The sequence below is a fragment of the Martes martes genome, assembly GCF_963455335.1.
Source record: "Martes martes genome assembly, chromosome: 6".
Lineage (NCBI taxonomy): Eukaryota > Metazoa > Chordata > Mammalia > Carnivora > Mustelidae > Martes > Martes martes.
In genome coordinates, this window is record NC_137893.1 from 147,072,123 (window position 1) to 147,081,146 (window position 9,024).

The 9,024-nt window shown below is 41.5% G+C and overlaps 1 pseudogene across 1 annotated transcript; it reads right to left on the minus strand.

The window, feature by feature from the left end:
• Positions 1–7,326: 7,326 nt before the first annotated feature.
• On the minus strand, positions 7,327–8,246 carry LOC308345181 (putative olfactory receptor 2B8; annotated as a pseudogene). The gene has a single exon. The product of its transcript is annotated as a putative olfactory receptor 2B8 (transcript).
• Positions 8,247–9,024: the final 778 nt, after the last annotated feature.

Sequence of the window (9,024 nt, forward strand, 5' to 3'; positions counted from 1 at the left end):
TCCCCTGTGATCCTTGGTTTTGTTTCTTAAATTCCACATATCAGGGGCATCATATGATTATTGTCTTTCTCTGAATGACTTATTTCACATACTCTAATACCCTCTAGTTCCATCCGTGTCATTGCAAATGGCAAGATTTCATTCTTTGATGGCTGCATAATACTCCATTATTATCACCTCTTCATTATCCATTCATCTGTCACTGGACATCTGGGCTCTGTCCATAGTTTGGTTATTGTGGACATGGCTGCTATGAGCATTGGGGGTGCACGTACCACTTTGGATCACTAATTTGTATGTTTGGGGTAAATACCCAGTAGTGCGATTGCTGGGTCATAAAGTAGCTCTATTTTCAACTTTTTGAGGAACCTCCATGCTGTTTTCCAGAGTGGCTGCACCAGCTTGCATTCTCACCAACAGGGCAGGAGGGGTCCCCATTCTCTACGTCCTCGCCAACACCTGTCATTTTCTGACTCGTTAATTTTAGCCATTGTAACTGGCGTGAGGTGCTATCTCATTATGGTTTTGATTTGTATTTCCCTGATGCCGAGTGATGTTCAACATTTTTTCATATGTCTGTTGGCCATTTAGTTGTCTTCTTTGCAGAAATGTCTGTTCATATCCTCTGCCCATGTCTTGGCTGGATCATTTGTTCTTTGGGTGTTGACTTTGATAAGTTCTTTACAGATTTTGGATCTATAAAGATCTCTTTATCTAATATGTCATTTGTGCATAACTTATCCCATTCTGTCAATCTCTTTTGGTTTTGTCAACTGTTTCTTCTGCTGGGCAAACGCTTTTTATTTTAATGGAGTCTCAATGCTTCATTTTTGTCTTTGTTTCCCTTGCCTATGGAGATGTGTCTAGCAAGGTGTTGCTGCAGCTGAGGTCACAGAGATTGTTGCCTGTGTTCTATTCTAGGATTTTAATGGATTCATATCTCACGTTTAGGTCTTTCATCCATTTTGAGTTAATCTTGTGTATGCTGTAAGAGAATGGTCCAGTTTCATACTTTTGCAGGTGGCTGTCCAATTTCCCAACACCATTTGTTGAAGAGACTGTCTTTCTTCCTTTGGACTTTCTTTCCTGCTTTGAGGAAGATTAGTTGGCCGTAGAGTTGAAGGTCCATTTCTGTGCTCTCTATTCTGTTCTACTGATCTATGTGTCTGTTTTTGTGTCAAGGCCATACTGTCTTGATGATTACAGCTTTGTAATAGAGCTTGAAGTCCAGAATTGGGGTGTCTCCAGCTTTGTTTTCTTTTTCAACATTCCTCTAGCTCCTCGGGGTCTCTTCTGGTTCCATACAAATTTTAGGATTATTTGTTCCAGTTCTGTGAAAAAAGTTAATGTTATTTTGACAGGGATTGCTTTAAATGTGTAGATTGCTTTAGGTAGCATAGACATTCTCACAATATTTGTTTTTCCAATCCATGAGCATGGAACGTTCTTCCATTTCTTTGTGTCTTCCTCAATTTCCTTCATGAGTACTTTATAGTTTCTTGAGTACAGATTCTTTGCCTCTTTGGTTAGATTTATTCCTAGGTATCTTATGGTTTTGGATGCAATTGTAAATGGAGTTAATTACTTAATTTCTTTCTTCTGTCTTGTTGCTGGTGTATAGCAATGTAACTGGTTTCTGTGCATTGCTTTTATAACCTGCCACATTACTGAATTCCTGTATGAGTTCTAGCAATTTGGGGGCAGAGTCTTTTGGGTTTTCCACATAGAGTATCATGTCATCTGTGAAGAATGAGAGCTTGACTTCTTCTTTGCCAACCTGAATGTCTTTTCTTTCTTTTTCTTATCTGATTGCTAAGGCTAGGATTTCTAGTAATATGTTAAACAGCTGTGGCAATAGTGGACATCCCTGCCATTTTCCTGATCTTAGGAGAAAAGCTTACAGTTTGTCCCAGTTGAGAATGACACTCACTGTGGGGTTTTCTGAGATGACTTTTATGATATTGGGGTATGTTCCATCTATCCCTCCACTCTAAAGAGTTTAAATCAAGAAACGATGCTATACTTCATCAAATGCTTTTTCTGCATCTATTGAATGGATCATATAGCTCTTGTCCTTTCTTTTATTTATGTAATGTTCACTTTGAATGTTTTGCAGGTGTTGAACCAACCTTGCAACGCAGGAATAAATCCTACGAGGTCATGGTGAATAATCCTTTGAATGTACTGTTGGATCCTATTGGCTAGTATTTTGGTGAGAATTTTTGCATCTCTGTTCCTCAGGGATATTGGTCTGTTATTCTCCTTTTGGTGGGCTCTTTGTCTGGCTTTGGGACCAAGATAATGCTAGTCTCACAAAGGGTTTGGAAGTTTTCCTTCTATTTTGATTTTTTGAAACAGCTTCAGAAGAATAGGCATTAATCCTTCTTTAAATGTTTGGTAGAAATGCCCTAGAAAGCCATCTGGCTGTGCACTTTTGTTTTGGGAGAAGTTTTTGATTACTGCTTCAATTTCCTTGCTGGTTGTGTTTCTGTTCAGGTTTTCTATTTCTTCCTGGTTCAGTTTTGGCAGTCTATAAGTCATTCAGAATGCATCCATTCCATCCAGATCTCCTAATTTGCTGGCGTATAGTTGCTCATAATATGTTCTTATAATTGATTGTATTTCTTCAGTGTTGGTTGTGATCCCCCATCCTTCATTCATGATTTTGTTTATTTGGGTCCTTTCTCTTGTCTTTTGGAAAAGTCTGGCAGGGGCAGGCGGGGGGCAGTTTTCAATCTTATTCATTCTTTCAAAGAACCAGCTGCTAGTTTCCTTGACCTGTTCTACCATTCTTTTGGTTTCTATTTCATTGTTTTCTGCCCTAATCTTTATTAATTCTCTTCTCCTGCAGGATTTAGGCTTTCTTTGCTGTTCTGAGAATGCTTCAATGAGGCTAAAGATACAGGTACAACAAATGAACAACTTCATTCTGAAAAGAGGCTAAAACTGGCTTCAGAATGGTTGCCTAATAGGAAGAACTTACTCTTCTTAAAGACCTCAGAGATTTCTATCAGGTCAGAATGGTTAAAATAAATCCACCCATCTCTGTAAATCAATGAAATTGAATTTTTAAAAAGGACAAAGTGTAGAAGCCCAGGCAGGTCCCAAAATGGGCCTCAAAGGGCATAGTGATTATTTTGAAGCTACTCAGGAAACAGCAGGTGCAAGGATATCACACCCTCCTCCCTCCCGGTGAAAGGAAGAAACAAATCTCCCTGAATCAGGGCACCCTCCCAAGAATAAGAAGTGAAAGACATCCTAACACCACAGGTAGGGACCAGAGAGTTGAGAAAGCTGTAGAAATAAACCTGGCAAAAAAATAATAATAATAATAATAAAGAAATAAAACTGGCTACTTTTTAAGGAATCTACAACCTCAGCCCAAATTCCAATAGGAATTCCTTCCTAACTAAAGTTCCGAAACCTGTGTTTTCTTCATCCTCTCAATTCCTCACACATTTCTTGTCTCTGTATAAAGATATAAAATCTGTCTGCCTTGGTCATTTCTTTGGGTCTCAATTTCATTATTGAGCCTCCATGTGCAAGTAATCAACCTTCAGATTTTTTCCTCTTGTTAACAGTGTAGAGATTCCTCAAAAAAATTAAAAATAGAGCAACCCTATGACCTTGCACTATGTGTATTTACCCCAAAGATACAGATGTAGTGAAGACAAGGGCCATTTGTACCCCAATGTTCATAGCTGCAATGATCACAATTGCCAAAATGTGGAAAGAGCCAGATGCCCTTCAACAAACAATTTGATAAAGAAGATATGGTCCATGTATACAATGGAGTATTATGCTTCCATCAGAATGGATGAATATCTAACTTTTGTATCAACATGGACAGGACTGGAGGAGATTATGCTGAGTGAAATAAGTCAGGCAGAGAAAGTCGATTATCATATGGTTTCACTTACTTGTGGAGCATAAGGAATAACATGGAGGACATTAGGAGAAGGAAAGGAAAAGAGAATTGGGGCAAATCAGAGTGGGAGACAAAGCATGAGAGACTGTGGACTCTGAGAAACAAACTGAGGGTTTTGGGGGAAGGGAGTGGGAGTATAGGTGAGCCTGGTGGTGGATATTAAGGAGGGCATGTATTGCATGGAGCACTGAACGTGGTGCATAAACAATGAATCTTGGAACACTGAAAAAATGAAATAAAATAAATAAAAAATAAAAACTACAACACGAAAATAAATGAATAAATAGAATAGAACAACAAAACTCTGCTCTTATCAATTTAATTCCAAAACAGCTGGAACAACCTGGGGGGAAGAAGGAAATGTCTCCCTCCCCAAAGCAACTGTCCTGTCCCTAAGGCCATCTCAGGGAACCCATCCCCTGACCCCTCTGAGCAGCCGTCATTCATCGTCTCGTTTCTGCACTGACACAGAGCCCACCTGCCCAGCAAACCACATTTGCATGCACAGTGGTTCCAGAGTCTGAGCGGCCAGGTCTGGAATGTGCTACAATACTGTAATGATGGAAAGAACCTCTCACTGATATGACAAAACAAGCATTCAAAAAGAAGTCACCCGCAAAAGAAAGGGTTTGCAGGGATCTACAACCTGCTCCTCCCTCCTCAGTGAGCCTGGTCAGAGCAGAACTCCGGCAAACGGTAACCACAAAATGCAGACTAGAGACACATGACGGTCTTACAGGGGTGGCTGTTCTCTGACTACTGACATAGTCATTTCAGCAGAATGCAGAGGGTCTGTTTAGACCGCAGGAACCCCACACCACACACACTGCAGATATGCTACCAAATGACAGCCCTAAAGCCAGAACAGGTTACGAAGGTAGGGACACATAACGTGAGAATCCCCCAAGCCTCTCTGTGCTGACTTGTACCGTAATAGTTCTGCCTCACATTTGAGAGGAAAAAGGCTTTCCACTGCAGTGAGGGGTCTCTGAAGCGGTGTCTGATGGGTCTGGGGCCTCCTGGACCCTGAAAGGGCTCTCAGCATTCTGTATCCTCTGCTAATTGGTAGTAAATCTGCTGCTGGTTAAGAACTGTGTTTCTTGTGAGTCTGAGTGACATTCTGGGTCTCTGCCATCACTACCTGAACCGGTGGTGTGTGTCCTGTGCTCCTCAGAAAGCAGAAGAACTGGGAGAACCCATGACTTGCTCTAGAGCATCATGATCCTCCTGACCTCCAGGGGCTAAACACAGATGGAATAAATAATTGAGCCAAGTCTTAGGTACAATCCCCGTAGCCATTACACACTTATTGGCAAAAATGCAAAAGAGTCCAAATAATATTGGTGACAATTTACACAGCCCCGGAGTCTGTTTGCAGACAGGGCACGGAGAGCTTGGGGAGCAGATTCCCAACATTAGAAAAATGTCACAGAACAATCCTGAACTTGTGTTTGGTCTCTTCAGTGATTTCTCTTTTATTTTGGCGAGGATCCCAGAGACCTTTGTTACCAGTCATTTAGTCCCATGAGTCATAGACACCCGTATGCCATTCAAACATTCACTTAACGGAAATGAGTCTGCTTCACCCCAGGGCTCTCTGTCTCCCTAAGAGCAGAGAAGTCGTTCACCTGGAACAACAGGCTGCGTGGTGTCCCGAGACCTTGAGGGGTTTTGTGCCAAAGAGAGTTCATTGGAGGGATTTTAAAGTGACCATGTGTACATAACGGTCAGGCTGTGGCTGAAACAGACAGTAGAGGGATGCCTTGGAGGTTCTTGACTTCAGCTCAGCTCATGTTCTCCATGTCACAAGACGGACACCCCATCAGGCTCCGTGTTCAGCCCGCAGTCTGCCTGTCTCTCTCCAAACCCGTCTGCCTGTCCTCCACCTGGTCTCTCTCTCCCTCTCTCTCAAATAAATAAATAATAAAATAATAAAATCTTTAAAACAAAAAAAGGAAAATAATGGCGAGTGGGAAATTTGTCACCATCGAGGATAAACAGTGTACAGAACTGTTTTCCTACTGATATCCATGAAGCATCACTATGGTGTCAAGATACATCCCAGGTGTTCCTTTCAAGTAAGAATACTATGATGCTCTTAGTGATACAGAGAAAACCTGACCATGTGCATAACCTCCCCTGGGTGTCATTTCCAGCCTCCATATGCTGTTTCTGCAGCAACATCACTTGGCATGAGCATGGCCAGCTCAAGGTTCGAGGTCTTGGGGATGCCGGTTAGCTGTCAGGATAGGGAACAATAGAGTTGTTATGTGTATGGGTCCAGCCCAAGACACAAACACATCTACCTGCACTGGGCTACATGTTGGGAAAACTTAACAAAATCAGAAACATTTCTGTGATCATGTCATTGTCAAAGCTCCAACCTCCAGGGGGAAATACCCTGTTTCTGACAATACATATATACAGAAACCCAGATCCATACCCCAAAACACATTTATGTACAAACTAAGTTTGATTTATCTAAGGGCCTACAATGTCAGATTCAACTGTTCTGGGGTGTTGACACTCATTACTCCTAATTCAGAAACGTATGACAGTACTTCAAACTCAGATGGCTATTTGCAAAGCTTAGACACATGGACGTGTTTAATGATTAATATGTATGTTATTTCTTCTTTACATTTCCTCCTAGTGAATCTGGTAAGCTCCAGAGAACATGGGATTTCCTGGGAATAAGAGGTCATTTCCCAGATATTTAGAATATGTCCTTGCATTCAAACTGTATGAGGCTTTTGTCAGGTTTGAGATACAAGAGCATTGATCAGCTGATGCCTGGATCAAAGAAATTATTAAATGGGATGAAGAGAAGATGTAAATATACTTTATCAGGATTGATGTTAGCAGGATTTTCTTAGAGCTAAAGATTTCTTTTTCTCACAGATGCCCACCTACTTCTATGAAAAAGTTGTGATACAGGCAACATAAGGACCTTATAAAAGAGCCATGATCACAATGCAAGAAACAGTGATATGCCTCTAACAATTTGCTAGAAAAATGCTAAAATTTTCATATTTCCTGTAGTGTTTCAGTCATTTCTATTCTTATTTTTCCCTACGACTTTAAGGTGTGTGCATGTCTTCTTGCACAAAGGAATGAATAGTGTTCCCAAGTGAGGGGGGAATAAGAAAAACCTGTGGAGCTTTTTAAAATGAAATATGATGCAGATTCTCTAGGAGCAACTATGGAGGCTTCATGAACCCATGAACTTGGATTTTGAGCACTGAAATGTGTTAAAGCATCAGGTAAGGAAATCCCCTTGAGAGATGTCACAGGAAATTTTGGATGACATGGGGAGGACAGAGTCTCCTTAAAACCTCTGACAGTCAAAATCTTCCATCAAAAGGTCTTCCCCGCCCAGTCATCTGAAGTCATGGTCCCTACAAAGCACCTTCTTCATTGCTCCCGTCATATCCTTGTTCCGCAGTGTATATATGACGGGGTTGACCATGGGGGTGACGATGGCGTAGAACAGAGAAACAAACTTGACCTGATCCTGGGAGTAGTTGTCGCTGGGCTGGAGGTAAGCATAGATGGCCGTGCCATAGAACAGGGAGACCACTGTGATGTGGGACCCACACGTGCCAAACGCTTTCCTCTGCCCCGCAGATGACTTTATTCTTAAGACCGCCCTGACGATCCGACCATAGGAGAAGATGATTAATGTCACAGGTATGAGGAGAATGATCACACCGACAAAGAAGACCTCAGACTCATTCACAGTGGTGTCAACACACGCAAGCTTGAGCAGTGCGGGGACCTCACAAAAGAAGTGGTCTATTTTATTTCTCCCACAAAGTGGTACAATGAAGATGAGCACTGTCTGCAATGAGGAGTTGGCAAAACCAACGAACCATGACACAGAAGCCATGAGGGCACAGAGACGGGGGTGCATGATCACGGTGTACTGCAGGGGCTTGCAGATGGCTGCATAGCGGTCAAGCGCCATGACCCCTAACAGAATGCATTCCGTGCATCCCAGCCCTAGAGAGATGAAGAGCTGAGCCACACAGCCACCAAACGAGATAGACTTGTCTGCTGTCCTGAGATGAACCAGGAGCTGCGGGACAGTGCTGGTCGTGTAACACAGGTCCAGGAAGCTTAGGTTGGAGAGGAAAAAGTACATGGGAGTCTGAAGATGTGGGTCGAGGTGGGACAAGGCAATGATGGTGGCGTTTCCCAGCAGAGTGAACAGGTAGAAGATCAGGAGGACCACAAAGAGGACTAGCTCCAGTTGAGGCCGGTCAGAGAACCCCAGCAGGAAAAACCCCGTGAAAGAACTGCCATTCTTCTGTTCCATCCTCTGTTAGCACATGTTTCCTGTCAGGACCAAGCATTTAACAACTTTTAAAAGAAATCTTAAAAAAAAAATAGTTGACGGGGTGGATCTCTCATGTTAAAGACAGGGCACAGGATTTTTATCAGTAACTATGTGAATCAATGATGTGCTCATTACAATTGACATAGTTTATGCCAGTACAGTTCCACATTATGACAAAAAGCATAGCATTAATATTTGGTAAAAGAAAAATGAAATAACGGCCCATGTGTTTGCATCAGTCATAGGTACAAAAGGTCTCTCAGACTGAGGTTAATAAGACTTAAAGTACTATAAGTACATACATACATTTTAGAAAGAATGGGGATGAGGGGGAAAGAGGGGGAGCAATCAAAACAATCAGAAGGAGAATCAGACAGAGGGAGAAATGTTATTGTAAATATGTTCTCATGATTCTACACAATAAGATTTGCACACACCACACATGCCATAGAATATAATACAATATAATCTCAAAAATGCATTCAGATACAGGATTGAAGACCAAGATCGTACTTACACAAAAAATCCAATTACATGCAAAATACCACTACTAATTCACCTTATAAACATTATGGCAGAATTGACTCTTTAATATTGATGAAAGTTGCACTGTTTTTTTTCTGTATGGTAGCAAAAAAATATATACTCAATCACAGAGAACCAAAAGTATCACCATCCAAATACAGTGCTTACCTTTCCCCTAAAGATGCTTAAAATTACTGTACCAGTTTAAGAGGATCTCCAAAAATTCATTGGC